The sequence below is a fragment of the Typopeltis vanoorti genome, chromosome 9 (assembly GCF_054136105.1).
Source record: "Typopeltis vanoorti isolate ZY-2024b chromosome 9, IOZ_Tvanoo_1.0, whole genome shotgun sequence".
Classification (NCBI taxonomy): domain Eukaryota; kingdom Metazoa; phylum Arthropoda; class Arachnida; order Uropygi; family Thelyphonidae; genus Typopeltis; species Typopeltis vanoorti.
In genome coordinates, this window is record NC_143557.1 from 51,360,082 (window position 1) to 51,377,161 (window position 17,080).

At 36.4% G+C, this 17,080-nt stretch overlaps 1 protein-coding gene across 1 annotated transcript in view; it reads left to right on the top strand.

Moving 5' to 3' along the window:
- Positions 1–17,080, top strand: part of LOC150103039 (putative pyridoxal-dependent decarboxylase domain-containing protein 2) — a 468,473-nt gene that overhangs the window by 76,005 nt on the left and 375,388 nt on the right. The window lies entirely within an intron of this gene.

Below are 17,080 nucleotides of genomic sequence, written 5' to 3' on the forward strand. Positions count from 1 at the left end.
CACACACTCAAAGTCTAAAGTCCTATCTAGGTGGTTTGCCCTCTATGGGCAATTGTAAGTGGCCTAGATTATTTTGTATTTATTTAGATTCAGTTGATTTCTGAGTGCTGCTGCAGATTTTAAAAATAGCCTTTCTTTTTTGAATTTACTGACTGACCATAGTCATGATTGCGGATGTATGATTTGTGTTCTAAGTGGATGGTTGCTGATCTACCTGTCTGTCCAAAGTACGCCAGCTTGCAGGAACAGAGTACTTCATAAACTCCAGGCACTCAGAGAGGAGGGGATCTGATCTTTGGTAGAATGGATTAGGGTAGCAAGTTAGCAAGCACCCTTGCTAACCACACTCTTACACAATTTTTCTGGATGACACCTCATTCTCTCTCTTCCTGCCATGTATTGAAAATATTCTTCAGTGTCAGTCCTGTAAAATTCCTTGAAGAACTTGTATGTTTTTTTGTCTCCTCTTTATCACCTATCAGCTAGTTTTCAAAGCTTTCAGATCTTCATTCTGTTCTCATAGGGAGAATTCCTAGGACCTGCCACAATCTTTGTCACTTGTCTCTGAATCCTTTCCCAGTTCTTCATCCTCACACATGGAATCTGTGAGACCAGATCTGCATACAGTAGAGAAAAAAAAGGAGATGTAATAGAAAGAATATCAATTATTTCAGAGGTTTATGGGAGTGACACTGAAGACTTTTTTTTTTTTTCTTTTAGTATGTGGCAGGAAGGGAGAGAACAAGGGGTCCCCCATGGAAATTGTGTAGGCATGTGGCCTTATTAAAGCCTTATAAAGGGGAACAACAACTTCTCTATCCTCACTCGTTAGCATATTCTTCAACAATCATGTAATCTGATGTGCTGTTTTGGCTACCTTTGCAATATGCTTACTCTAACTTCAATTCCCTGTCTGCAATCACCCCCAAAGTTCTTGGCCTCATAAGTTTCCTGCAGCTCAGTTTCATCAATATAGTAACCAGCTTGTGATCCCTTCTTCCTAAAATCTCCTTACACTTGGCCACATTAAACTGGCATCCATTTACCTTTGCTTATACTGCTAATCTATCTAAGTTACCCTACATGATCTCTACATCACCTTCATTTGCTGTTGCATTTCACGGTTTTGCATCATGAGCAAACAACTGAATATTTTCTGTCAAATCATTTCCTATATCATTGTCATCCAATCCTTTGTCATTTTATTATAAAAAATAAGTAAATTGTTGAGACAAACCCTACCCTTCACAAAACTGCATTGTTCCTTATCAAGTATATTCCTATTTACCCAGTCCTCCTTTATACCTGATGGATATAGTAGCAACCAATTACATATTTTGTCCTGTTGTCCTCTATCTCAGTGCTTCCCAAACTTCTGGATGTCAGGGCCCCCTTTGCAAAAATTAAAATATTTCACGGCCCCCCCTCGGAAAAAAATCGTAATAGAGAGATATATTATTATAATATTTATTGTATTTATATTCAATACAAAACATACACAGTGAATATTGCAAAAATCAAATGCATATATTACATTTTTTGCCTCTTACCGTTTGGTTCTGAAGACGATGCGGGCTGTTCTGGTAAAATATGAAATACTGTCCTTTTTTTTGAGTCTGTTTCTGCTTCTTCTGATTGTTCGCAGGATTTTTTTTTTATTTTATATCAGCCACTTATCCATCTCAGGGTTAAATTTTTTAACGTAGAATCGATCAAATAATATCACCACTTACTGATGCTGGCACACCACAGACTGATAACATGAAATTAGTGAATGTTACCTGAATAAGGGAATCCCCGGACTAGGAACATTTTTCTCTTTTGTGACTTTTCTCCCTTTATGGTAAAATTAAGCCTAACATGAAACAGACAGCACAGGCAGGTTATTAAAACATGCACATGATTGGTGCGGTATTAACAAAAGATCGTGCACCCGAAAGATAAAAGCATAGCTGACAATTGAGTTGAAATGCTAACTCTCTTCAACCGAATTCCATATGTGAAACTGCCATAACATTCATTATATATATATATATATATATATATATATATATTACTTAGTTTTAACACTTTCAAATTTTAACACATTCGGTTGAATTTTATTGCTGCCTTGGGAAATCAAACTCACACACATCTAATTAATAACAATAGTTTTTAGTTAGATACTGTGTTTGCCCATGCAACATACGGTTTTGTTTCAGTCTGTACAGCATAGTTTCTGTATGATGGGACATGTGATTCATTAATTAGTGTGTTTTTATCCCAGTTGTGTCTAATTGCACTATTTGTTGAGAAATATATTACACAGACTCCTCAAACCTTATTCACTGGCATAATAAAAGTACTTGTTTTTATTGCCTCTGCAGTATAGTGGCTGTTAGGGAGGCCGTGTTGTTTACCACTGCAAGCAAGTTACTATCTCCCCACATGAACTTGTTTAAGCTTTTTTTCATGTGTGAAGTATATGCGAAACTTTTATTGGTAACAGAAAACTAGCTCGGATGACAGTGATAACATAAAACGAGTTTTGATATGTATATAAAGTAAATATCAACAGTCCCTGATTACGAATGCGTGATGAAAGGGACAGGAAGATTTGGAGCTTCCCTGGAGAGCATTCAAAGTAAATACAATTAACCACTGCTTTGAAATGAAACATATGAATAAGAAATATTTACTAATATTCATTAACTGCCTAAATATACGCAGGAAGCAAAGTTTGTGAACCAACACCAATGTGTGAATTTTTCCATTAAAATATAAAAAATAACAAAAAAGAAATAATAAGAGTTAAATACATTTCTTTTAAAATAAAAAAAATCTACTTAGTCTTAAAACATTTTAAATTTGTTTTCATTATTTCACGGCCCCCCCCTCAATAAAACCTACAGCCACCAAGGGGGGGGGGGACATGGCCCACAGTTTGGGAAGCGCTGCACTATCTCACACTACTAGATAGCTTCAAATGAAATGCCCTCTGTATATGCCTACCCTCTTGATGCACTTTTACTTGTTAGCTTCAATTCCTCTGTTATCATTAGCAACCCCCCCCCCCCCCCCGAATCCTGTTCCTTATGTCCTCTCTGAAGATACTATATCCTTTGTTCTGTTCTTATGACTATCATCCTATGTTCCATTCCTATAACTATCATCCTCAGTTAACCAAGTCTCACTAATGTCTATAACTTTTGTGCAAGTTGTTGAGTTAACCAATGGAATAACTCCTTTCCTTTATTCAGAACATCTTTGGCATTAGTATATATAAACTGTAATATCCCCTTCATCTCACAACCTTCATTACAACTTGTGTTGCTTAGTCCACTAAAGTTAAGAACCTGGAGTGTTACATTTAGCATAATGTGATCACTCTCTCACTTATTAATCTCTAGGTTGCCTGGACTGCTGCTCACCTGCATCTGCCTAAACATTATTATTATTAGACACCTCCAGGAAGTCCAAGACTCATCAAGGGAGGGCACCTACTCTACAACTCTCCTTCTCCACCACTCAACCTCATCATCTACACCAACATCATCTACTGTCCACTACCACCACTAGTATTTTCACAGACAATTACAAACATCCATGCCCACAGCGGGATTCGAACCTGCAGCCTTTTGGTTGGAGAGCAGATACACTAAGCACTCGGCCAACCAGGCTGCAAACATTCTAGTTTCCCTGACTCTGCACTTCTGAAATCTCACTGATCAACACTTTCTCATACTCCTGAACCCAAATTCATTTGTTTCTTCTATCAGACTCACTGCACACCATTCCTTCTGCACAATTTGTGCACCGATTTATTTGCTATCATTGCTTTCTGTCTCAGCTCCCGTCTAATATACCATCGCAACAGACTCTCTACTTTTTCATTCTTCTTTTTCGCATGTACTAGAAACTCTTTCATATCTTCTCATATACCACACTTGTCACATGCTGAACCATATGTACCAGCCAATATAATCACCTCTTCAGCCTTCACTCTCTGAATCCTTACAGCATCCTTACCATCCTTAATCTTGGCATCAGGAAAACACAATTTCATCACACTCTCTTCAAGCACTTTGAATCATCATCATCATCATCAAATTCCTGCCATGTACACTCAAGGGGTGTACAGGATATGATAGTACAACATGAAAAAAATTACATCATAACTAACTTCCTATCTACAATTTTCCTCCAAATCAGTCTGTTACTTGTCAAGACTCCAACATTATCAGATCTTATATTTCTGTCGTCTAAGGCACTTTGTACCGTATCAATCCACCTATATCTTTGTCTTCCTCTGGGTCGTTTTGCTGCCAACCTGGCAGAGAACACTTGTTTTGCTAATCTTTCTTCGCCCATTCTGTTTAAGTAACCATACCACCTGAGATTAGCTCTGCTCACGCATTCCTGGATGTTGACAATGTCAAGTTCTTTCCTAATATCCTCGTTTTTAATATGATATTGCCATTGATGCCATCTGTTCACCCCTATAATCTTTCTCAGGACTCTCATATCTGCGGTCTCTAGTCTTTGGCAAGTGTTTTACTTCTGAACCAGATCCATAAGTTAAAACTGGTTTGATCACTGTCTTGTATACAGCTGATTTAGTATTCCGACTAATTTCTCTCTTATTCCATATGAATTTATTCAATTGACTTCCTACCAATTCTGTATGTCTATTTCTGTTGTCTATGCTGATTCTGTTGTCTATTTCTATATTTAATTTACTATCTTCAGTAAAAATCGTGCCTTAGTAGCCGAAATGTTTCACTTGTTCCACAGGTTCTCCATTCACAACACAGTTGACATTTTCAATGATTCTGCATATTTTCATTGTCTTTGTCTTTTTCTTGCTGACCTTCATACCATATCTATTACAACAGCTATTCAATTTAGTCAGAGAATCTTGCAGACTTGTAGCAGATTTATTTAGAAGTATAACATCATCTGCATAAAGCAAAGAACTGACATTAACATCTCCAATTTTGATATCATGTTTAATACCACTTTCCTTCATAATGTGATCCATATAGACAATGAATAACAGAGGGGGATAATGTACATCCCTGTCTCACACCAGATTTAACATTAAACCATCTTCCTGTACTTCCTTCAATTCTAACTGCAGACTTACAACTCAAATAAAGACTAAGTATTGCTTGATATAATGCCCCATTGACCCCATATAACTGTAGCGTATTGAATAGCTTCTATCTTGGCACCTTGTCATATGCCTTTTCCAAATCGACAAAACTTAAATACAGATTTTTGTTATATTCCCATGATTTCTCCACTATCTGTCGTAAAGTGAAGATCTGATCCTGACAGCCTCTATTTGACCTGAATCCAGCTTGTTCTTTGCCAAGCTTTTCTTCCACAATTCTTCTCAACCGTTTCTCAAGTATACTTGCATATATCTTACCAGGAACACTCAATTGGGATATACCACTTTAATTCTCACATTCAGTTTTATTTCCTTTTTTATATATGGGTACTATGACAGCTCTACTCCAATCATCGGGAATTCGTCCTTCTGTCCAGGCTTTCTGAACTATGCAGTGCAGCCACTGTAAGACTCTTATACCACCATACTTCAGCATTTCTGGTCGATTGTCATCAACTCCTGCTGCGTTTCCACATTTCAAGCTTTGATGGCTTTTTCTACTTAAAGTATGGATATGTATTCCTGTCCTGACTGCTTGCCTGGTCAGTGTTTTTTATCACTGTGCTGTCATCACTGCTTGTTTCATTTAGCAGTTTTTCAAAGTAATTACTCCATACTTCAAGGATATCTTTTTCTTCCATTTTCATATCACCTTTATCATCTCTAACTCCTTTTACTGCACTCTTTCCTCCATTTCTAAGCTTCTTCAACAACCTCCAGAATATTTTGCCACCTTCTTGATATTTATTTTCTATATTCTTGCCAAAGTCCTCCCATGACTTTTGTTTAGCTAGTTTTACACAGTGTTTAGCATTCTTGCATTTGTCTCTGTATTCTCTAAGAGCACAAGCTGACTTATTTGACAGGACCTTTTGATGTGCTTTCTTCTTTTCCTTCACTGCCTCTTTAACTTCCTGTGTCCACCAGGGAGTTCTTATTTTTTTATCCTTGCAGACAACCTCACCACATGCCTCTCTGGCAGAATTAATCAATGTTTTCTTCAGAGTTTGCCACTGAATCTCCAAGGTTTGATTCCTGTTCTCAAACTCTTTCATTTTTTTTTCAATAATCTTTCTGTATTTTAGTCTACAGTTCACATCTGAGAGCTGCTCAACTTTTATTCGCTTTAAAACTTTCTTACATGTTATTCTTTTCAATTTGAAATTCAATTTTATCCTGCTAAATAGTGATCACTTCCAATTTCAAATCCTCTGTATACTCTGGTGTCCTGCACCAGTGAGAAAACATCACTATCAACAATAACATAGTCAATGAGACTTTTCTTATTGCCTGTTCTCTCCATGTGAATTTGTGCACATTTTTATGTTGGAACATGGTGTTAGTAATAACCAGTCCATGTCCTGAGCAGAAATCCAGCAGATATTTGCCATTATTTCTCCATATTTTCCCAAAATCACCATACAAAATTTGATCCTTATTCTCACACTTTCATTATTTCATACTGTTTTTCTCCTCTTATATCCCCCCCCTTCCTTTTGCTTCTGTGTCATACTGTATGCTAGGTGTTCTTTCAACCATTCAATCTCACATTTTGTTCTGTGAAGAACTCCATGTAAATTCACTATTTTTCCATTACCATTCTGTCATTCTCATCATTTTTCACCATTTCATTTTTGCAGTCACTCATACTGTTTGCAACATCAACCTTGCCAAGTTCATGTTCATGCATTTCATCTTTCAACTCACTGCTGTTATTTTTCTTACTCTCTTCACACTTCTGGCATTTACTGTTGAAACACTTACTACAAACAAACTCTAGTTTCATTCTCTTTCCATAAATTTCTTTTTCTACAAAGTGAATCCATTTCTCATACACTGCAGGGAACAAATCACTCATATTTAAATTATTCACCATTGTTTTACGTATAGGTTCTATGATGCACAATGCAGCATATGATAAAATAAAAATAAAAACTCTGAAAAGCACAAAATTAAGCCCACTATCCTTCAACTTAAACACTCGTAAATATAATATTGCAGAAAGAATGAGTTAATTATTGCCAAATGCTTTCAAAAATAAGAAAGAACTTATCTCTTTCAGCACCAGAAATAACCACATATGGCACTTTTGGCCTTCTAGCCTGCTTCTCTTAGGTCACTTGTCTTCTGATATTTTCAAAATATATTGTTCAGATTACAGGTACAAAATGCAAGACATCAGCTGCCTTTATTAGGTGCAAAATATCTAATGCACTTGAGGAAAATAGTTTGGCAGATAGTTTGATTACATAAAAATGGAGAAACATAACCAGTGTCTATTCATTATTTTAAAAAAAACTTAAAAAGGTTACTTTTTGTAGATGTATTTTGCTGTGTGTAAGAGCACCTATCACATTTGTTCTATGTGATAGAACTTTGAATATAGAATGATAGATAGAACGAGAATGACTTAATTGAACATTTGGAATTTTACAAACATTTTTGTTATCTCAAATTTATTTTACTTCATTTGGACCATTGACTAGATGAAATTTAATAATCTAAAAGTGTGTACTCACATTAGATTACAAGCAGATAATTTAAATTGCAATGTATGGATGTAGATATTAGTTTAGTGCAATGGATGGAAATTATGGTATTCTGGCATACATCAGTGAGTGGATGGAGGAAGTCATAAGTAGTGCTCCACAGGACTCAATATGGGAACTGTTAATGCTCATTCTTTTTTATGAGTGATATTGTTGCTGAATTGCAGAGAGAGATTGTTTGTGGGTGATGTGCAAGTTGGGAGAGGTAATTAGGAGTATTGCAGCTCTTCAGATGCATTTGAATGACTTCGAAGGTGGGAAATTTTCATTAGACCTCCACAAAGTCATAAGACTCATTGCGTGATATTCATGATCTCACACAAATATATTATCAAACCATGCTCTAAACTCATTCACAGTTTCTGCACTTGCTACACTCCCCAGCAGGGTGATGGTCTCACCAGGTAATGAGGTTCAACTTCCTAACTGCTCATGGACTTATGTTTCCGTCATATCCCACCTCTTCTATTTGCAGTACTACTGCCTTATTAACACAAGGTTACATAATTCCTCATACACCTTCTGCTTATTTACTATCTCTTTTCCATCTTTTCCAATGCATTCTACTCACCAACCACTCTATCAAGGAACCTTATCTTCACTCCTTTGCTCACATCCTCCTAATACAACTTCCAGGAATTACCCTCTCTCTCTACTCCAATAAAAATCTCTTCCACATTAACTGCTTAACAACTTTTTTTTTTATGTGGCCCCAACCTGTAAAAAGTGTTTGTAAACCTATAATACCTTCATACTGTGGGTGAGCTAAGAATTTTTTTTTATTATTATTAATTTTATATATTTTTTCTTTTTTTGTTGATTTTTACTTGGTCTGAAAACCCTGCTATAGAGACCAAACATGAAATTTTTTCAAGCTACTTCAGGCTTCCAGTAAGCAGGGTGATGGTCTCACCAGGTAATGAGGTTCAATTTCCTAACTGCTCACAGACTTATGTTTCAGTCATATCCCTCTTCTTTTTGCAGTACTACTGCCTTATTAACACAAGCTTACATAATTCCTTATACACCTTCTGCTCATTTACTATCCGTCTCTTTTACATGATACCCCTTCCCCCATACATTCAATGTGACATTTTTTGGTTCTCTATATCAGTTTCCTGTCTACCTTTTTTCATCCACTAACATCATCCTTTCCTTCTAATTCACTCATTGAAAGAACTCCTTCTAGGATTTTTCTTGGCCTGATTGACTAATTTCTTTTCATATTGAACTTTTGCTAAACTTATCAACCAAGTCACCTTTTGTGTATTCCTCACATAACTGATTATTACCATTCATCTTGTACTCTCTTCATAAAGCTTATTTTTCCAGATTGTATACTTAAATTTCTTCATCCATCCATTTCCCTCCTGTCTTGTTTAGCCTTTTCACTTTTGAAATATACTTGCACATTGCTGCTGCTGTTAAATATTTCTATCAGTGTCCAAGCAACATTTCCCTTCTAAGTTTTTATATATGTGGAACCACTAGCTTTGTGGTTCCACATATATCCTTTCTTTATTGAAATTCTCATTTGACTGGCTGCAGCCCAAGTGATCACCTTATGGTCATCCTTGCCAACTGGAGATAGACTGCATCCTCTGATGTGATCAGCTCTAAGACACAACCCTCATATGTTCTCCATATTTTCTTTGTTGCTGTTTCTTCATTCCAGTCAATATTGCATCATTAAAATCACACATAACGATCACCATTCTCTTGCTCACTTAACTACTTTGCCTATACAGCCAACCCCATATAATATGGTACTTCTACAACACAGAGAATTGTGGCAAATACGCCACATAATACTTTTGTAACATACATTGTGTAATATTATGTAACATCGAGCTGAAATCATCTGTTTTTACTGATCTAGTTAACTTTGGCAAGTAGTTTTTTCTTGTCATTACAAAGGAGTTCCATATCATCAGCATATCTCAGATTACTGATCAATCTGCCACCTATCCTAATTTCTGTCTTGAGCTGATCTAATACTACATGCTTAATGTCCTCTGCATACATACTAAACAAGTGAGGAAACAAGTTGGAAAGTGAGTTAGGCATCCTTGCCTAACTCCCTTTCCAACCTGAAGCCAATCAATGAATCCACCTGTTCTTACTGTGGCTTCTTGCTCTCTCTACTATTGGCTATCAACCTGATAGTGTGTTGAGGAAAACTCATTCTTTTCATTGCTTTCTTAATATTGTCTGTAAAGAGATGGAGAGGTATAAAATGGACATCATGGGAGTTACAGAGACTAGATGAAATGGAGAAGGTCACTTCAAAAGACAAGAAAATAAACTAGTAGTTTATTCAGGAGGTGACTCAAAGCATCATGGGGTAGCTGTGATACTGAAGACAGTTCAGGCAAAAATCCCTCTTGGTTATGATCCCGTTATAAATTAAATATATAATTTATAGTCTAGCCAAGTGGGAAAAAACTTCCAATGAAAACTTAGATTGTTTTGAACTGCCTACCAAGCAAAGATGTACTTGACATCTTAAGGGACTATAATGCAAACATGGGAGAGAGAGTATGAGTCAGGCCTGAGTGTGGCATGTTTCATCTGGGTGAACATAAAATGTGTGGTGAAAGATTGTGGAATTTGCCTATGCTAACAGATTAGTTATTACCAATACCTGTTTCCAGAAACACCCACAACAGACCTATACTCAGACATCTAACACTGAAGGTCAAGTCACCAGATCGATTACATCCTGGCTCTCCACCAGTGGGAGACAAGCATTTCTGATGTGCATACTTGTCTTATTGTACCACAGTCTGGAGCAGACTGTGGTACAGACCATCAACTAGTAAGAGCCAAAGTAAGACTGAGACTCCAAAACCAGAAACACCCACAACAGACCTATACTCAGACATCTAACACTGAAGGTCAAGTCACCAGATCGATTACATCCTGGCTCTCCACCAGTGGGAGACAAGCATTTCTGATGTGCATACTTGTCTTATTGTACCACAGTCTGGAGCAGACCGTGGTACAGACCATCAACTAGTAAGAGCCAAAGTAAGACTAAGACTCCAAAACCTTCCAAGTCAGGCATGTCCCCACCAGACTGGATGTCAGAATAATTCCTAGTGGGTTCACAGAAGAAACATCAACTCAGATGATTTTTTGGAGACTAGCGAGCAGAACTCACCAGTCACTCGAAATGCTCTGGTCAGGAGTCAAAGTTATAACACAGGATGCAGCCAAGAAGTATCTCAGCCCAATAAGAAGACCAAGAAACACATGGATATTAGATTCAACATAGGATCAAATCAAAAGAAGACAGTTGGAGAAACAAAGAGATAGAGGGACTGAAGAATATAAGAGATTACATGGAAAAGTTAGAAGATCCATCCGGCAGGACAAGGAAAAGTTTTATACTAATAAATGTGAAGATATAGTGTTCCAGATGAGAAGATACAATTATAAAAGGATGTTTTTTTAGTTCATGACCTAAAGCACAAGTTTAAGAACAAATTGAATGTCATCAAAGACAGGAATGGAGTAGTACTAACAGAAGAAATGGAAATCAAGAAGAAAGAATACTGTGAAGAACTGTACAACAAAGAGGATAAAGAAAATTTGGAAGAGCCGCTCTCACCAAGAAAATTTCAATTTGGAACCTCCTCCACTTAGACATGAGATTGAAAGATCAGTTAAACAGATTAATAGCAATAAGGCCTCAGGTGTAGATAGAATCCCAGCAGAGTTAATTAAGACTACAGGGGATGGAGAGATGAGAGTGTTTCATAGATTGATTACAAGAATATGGGAGACACTATCATGGCCTTGAGACTGGAAGAAATCTGTTTTCGTACTAGCACTACCATAAGTTCTCTCATGTCAGCAAGATTTTATTAAAGATCATTCTAAATAGGATTGAGGCCAAAGTCGAGGCAGAGATGCCTCAGGAACAAGCAGATTTTAGGAAAGGTAAGTGTATCAAAGATCAGATCCTTTGCCTTTGACAGATCATAGAAAAGTATAAAGCAGTGTTTCTCAACCTGTGGTCCATGGACCACAGGTGTTCCGCGATGATGGGACAGATGGTCCGCAGGCAGACAAATTAATTCAATAAATATATATTTTTTAATTATCCAAACAAGAATAATTAAGTAAAAATTATTGAAATCAAATGGAGACTTAAAAAAAACTAATAAATAGAATCAGAATGTTCAAAGGTGGAGGCAATAAAACTATATTGTTGTTCACTTCACCCCTCTTTTATTATTCATCATTCTGCTGCTAAAATAAAACTATATTGTTGTTCACTTCACCTCTCTTTTTATTATTAGCCATTCTGCTGCTAATTTAGTGGCAGAATGACGAATAATAAAAGAAGGCTGAAGTGAACAACAATATAGTTTTATTGCTTCTGCCTTCCTTTGCTGTTTTGTCAGATTTGAAGTGAACATGTGTTATCCACATTTCAGCCAATTGCTTGTTGTTTACTGATTTTTATTATTGAAGGTTAACCTCCTTCAACTAAGGCTCAGTATATCCTCAGAAGTGCTAAGTGATACTTGGACAAAGTGTGTTGTGAGTTAACCCCAGTATTTATATATTTATATATTTTTCGGAAACGTTTTTTAATAATGGAAAAGTGGCTTAGAACTAGGAGTTTGAAAAGAAGAGCAAATGAAACTGGTGATGCTAACCCTAATTGTGATACACCTGTTGTAACCGCAAGTAAATCTGATACTATTAAAGTAGAAGAAATAAGCAGTTCAAAGAAAAAAAGATGAACTTTTTTTTGACTGACTGAAACCGAGAAAATAGATAAGTTAATTTAATGGAGCACACAACATGTTTCTTCAAACGGACTTCGTCAGGTGTGGTAACACTTAAAGCAAATTAAAAAAACCATAAAAACACTGTGCCATTATAATAACAGACTTTTAAACTGACGTTAAGTTTGAATTGTCATTATAGTCCTTTCTGTAGTTCTATTGTTGTGCAAATGCGAGCATATGAGTTCACGCTTACGCCAGTATCTAATGGCAGAACTATGCAAGTCAGGTAGACTATAACTGAGATTGCTGTTGATGTGAAAAGGGTCTAGGACAATTTCTTTGAATTCAACTATGTGCCATTCCACTTCATCGTGACAAACATAAACATTTGATGTTGCGTTCCAATCTACTCCGTTGTTATATATTTGCTTTCTCTATATATTTTCTGTTTTATATATATCTATTCTATCTTTCTATGGCTATTTTACTTTGTCAGATATCAGGCCTAATATACTTATATCTAGGATTGTTTCCTCTTCGGATACTGGCAAATTTATATTATGCTGCCCCAGCCAGTATCCTATAGTAGAAAAGGATTCCTACTCAGGAAGACGATACTAGATTCTGAGCTGTTCTTACACAATACTTTACTTTAATGCTGCTGTATAGATTCAGACTGCAGTCATGACCAAAATCTATAATTATATACTCTTTCTAATTTCTTCCCACAAAAAGTAGGTTCTATTTTTATAAGTGGTAGTTTGGAATCGTAATCAGGCATGACTCAGGTTTAGGTAAATATGACATGTTTATTGGAATATCTAAACAGAATACAAAATTCATACACTCAATTATGACTCGATACTAATTGAAACTCGAGTTAAGAGGTTAACATATTCTAAATTAATTAAAGGTCATAAAGCATGCAAAACACGATAACTGCATATTGGGATAGATAGCAAATGATATGAAGTTAAACTAAAATTCCTTTCTGTAATGCTATTTATAAGATAATATAAACGAACATTCTAATGTTACTCAGTTACTAAAATCCACAATTATGATCTCATTAAGTTAATCCTATTACATACAATTACTAAAGATCTTTTCCAAACAATTCTTCTTACTCTCTCAAAGGAGGTTAACTTTCTAATTAGAGACTGTCCACAGAGTTCTTTAGAATATTGTTCTTAATTTCACATTCTCAAACAATCTTCTCTCTTCTAATGAATTTTATACGCAAAAATAGAATAATTTCACCTTACCGAACTTTTTCCGCGTCTTTCAGCACCACGTGTACGTCTGGTTACTTCTTGTCTATTGGCTGTCCATATGCCAACGTAGGGGTTACGCTATCTTCATTATTTCTGCTGAAAACGGACTTAAATCTTTGCATTTCAGGAACAACTCGATGGGACTTCTCAGCGACGGCTTACCTTGATGTGTGTTGTTGCTTTTCTTTGGTGTCTGTTCTTTGTTCTTCATTTTCTCATTGTAGGCATTGTAGACAGCTCTATTCGTTTTTCTTAGCTCCTTTTGCTTTCCATGTGCTTTCTGAGTCCATGTCATCTTTTTTCACATCCAGAACAATGCGGCCCGTCCCCCTCCAGGAAAGCATTTCGCTGGAACGTAACCTAACCTAACCAGCGGTCTGCCGCAAGTTCCCGTACTGCACATCACGGCGACGTCAATTTAGCGTAACTTTTGATTTCATCCCCCTTCTGGTGACATAACATCCGGTTGCGAATGAACATGGGGTACCTCTCACATAAACATGCGTCCACTACAGTCTCCCATAGACTGCCATGTTAACGAACCGCCCATTGGAAGGGAAAAAGTCCAATTTTGGAAATGGATTCATTCAAAAACAAATAACTAGCGCCAATTTCTATGAATTGTGCTGTTATCATTGAAAGGTAAGAAATTGCCTGATATGCTATGTTTCGCATTTAAAGAGGAATGATTAAAATATAATAGAAACCAATAATAATAATAATGGAAATTTTTACCTTCAGCTCTGTGTAGAATCCTTCTCCATTTTCAAGAAAGCCTGCTGTCCGACGTTATCTTAGCACAGACTCTTCATCCCCCTTTACGTGAACTCCCGCTAACTTCTGAGTCACCAAACAGGAAAACGATATGACGAGACCTCCCCGATATGGCGCTCGTCCCCTTATATTTCTCCTTAGAGCTCCCTCTTTTTCCTCATTTCCCTTTGCACACGACCCATATCTTTTCACCCCTTCGGCTCATCCCTTGCTTTTTCCCAACGCTGTTATGCTCTTGTATTCCCAGAATTCGCATCAATATACGTTCCGCTTAAGCAACTGCTGCCAGCATTACGCTGTACACGTGTAGCTTTATACCTTCCAAGAATTATTATTTAGTAACCGTTTGATGCCTCGCAGTTATTTTTACACAGCTTAAGTGAGGCTTAAATTAAATCAGATTATCCCTCTTTTAAGACATACTCTAAAAAAATCTTAATATGATCACAATAGCTTAAATATATGGTACATGAAATAAAGAATGCAAATTTTATACATAAAGTGAAAAAGTTTCACTTTTAATTTCAGCTGATGTGCAGGTATTTCTCTTTGTTAGTAAGTTTAGTATGTTGGATTCTGAATAATGATTTCTTTGCAAGATTCCTTCATTCAGGATCCAACACCGTGTTGGCGGCCTTCATCGTTTGTGTTCACTGAAAACAAGACGTGACTTGAGAGTGCAATTGCTCTGATTCTATTGTATGAAATGTCTCTTTGATGTTCCTCTAGCCGTAGGAGGAATGACTTCTCAGTCTAGCCATAGTATGGCTTCCCACAATCACATATTATTTTATATACACCAGAGAACTGAAGATGGTTATGAGCTTGTTTTGGGTAGCTTTGAACTGACCTTAGTTTTGGAAGAGTTGAAAAACATGTTTTTATATTAAATTTTTTTCAAAATTCTTCCTAGTTTCCGGGTGAGTGAGCTGATGTATGGTAAAGAAATATAACCCTTGGGGTTGTTAGGGATCTCTGTGTTGTTTCGAGAGCGCTGGTATAGTTGCCTCTTAATGTTTTTGGAAGAGTATCCGTTATTTAAGAAAGTTCTTTCTAGATATTTCAGTTCATTTTTTAGTACTTCATCGGACAATACTGAGTGAGCACGGTGAGCCAATGTGGAAATGATACCTCACTTTTGTGAGGGATAGTGATGTGAGGATGCATGTATGTATCTATTCGTGTGTGTTCATTTCCTGCAGATTGAGATCCTTAAAGAATCAGACATCTTAGTAAGTCTAGAAATGAAAGGGAACCATTTTCTTCAATCTTGATGGTAAATTTTGTCTTGGTGGAAGTTGTTTAAATGATTTAGGAAGATGTGAAGATTCTCTACACCATGCTTCCAAATAAGGAATATATCATCCACATAGTGGAGCCATGGTCTAGGTTTTAATGTTGCTTTTGAGATAGCTTTTTCTTCGAAATCTTGAAGAAAATGTTGGCTACTATTGGAGACGGGGGGGGAAACTCATAGCTAGTCCTTTGTTCTGTTTATAAATTTTCTCTTTGAACTTAAAATAATCCTAACTAATACAGTGTGAGAGGAGAGCAAAAATCTTTTTAGCGATCTTGTTTTTTAAAATGCTGAGAACATCTTGCATTGGAACATTTGTAAAAAGTGCCACAACATCAAAGCTCACCATAATATCCGAATTCTTCAGCTTTATATCTTTGATTTTAGAAGCAAAGTCGATTGAATTTTTAATGTAAGAGGAAGATTTTCCTACTAGACCTTTTAAGGAGGATGCTAGATATTTTGATAATTTATATGTCGGTGAATCAATACTAACAACTGTTGGCCTGAGCAGACAATTTGCTTTATGCACCTTTGGAAGGGTGTATAATCTTGGAATAAGTGGATGTAAGGACCGAAGAGAAAGACGTGTGTTTCTTGGAAGTTCCATTATCATCTTAAGGAGATTGTTTGTTTGATTATGTCTCTCTCTCATTGGGTCTTGGTCTAGTTCAGTGTAGGTATCTGATTCTATTAACGTCAGGATTTTTTTTGCAATAAACTGTTTTATTTAGTACAACCGTTGCATTGCCCTTGTCTGCTTGGAGGATAATATCTCTATTCCTTTTAAGTTTTTTGATAGCTAGTCTTTAACCATGATGAATGTTGTCGACTGGTGGTTTTGCATTGTTAATTGCAAATATTGTTTCCATACGAAGTAAATTTGTGTCTACTGTAGGAAGCAGTGAGCTAGCTTTTTCTATCTTAGTAAGAAACAATTCTCTATGGAAGGATTTTGGCAAAGGAACAAAATTAAGACGTTTTGAGAGAATATGTTCTTTTCCAGACTAAGGGTGTAAGATGATTTGTTTATTACTAATTTTTTAAGGCCTTCATGATGCTTATTAGGTGCGAATCATTAATGTGTTAATCTTAGTGAATTGAATGACCTAATTCGCTTAGATTTATTGATTTCCTGAGGCTCACGAAGCCCGGCACATGCTTATCTCTTTTATGGTGTTCCACGACATGGGGTCTAAAGATACTGCTAAACGATTTTCCAAAGTGAGTTTTTTTCTAAAGAGATAAGTTAAGTTCTGTTTCGTGTCACCGATTTGTTCTCTTAA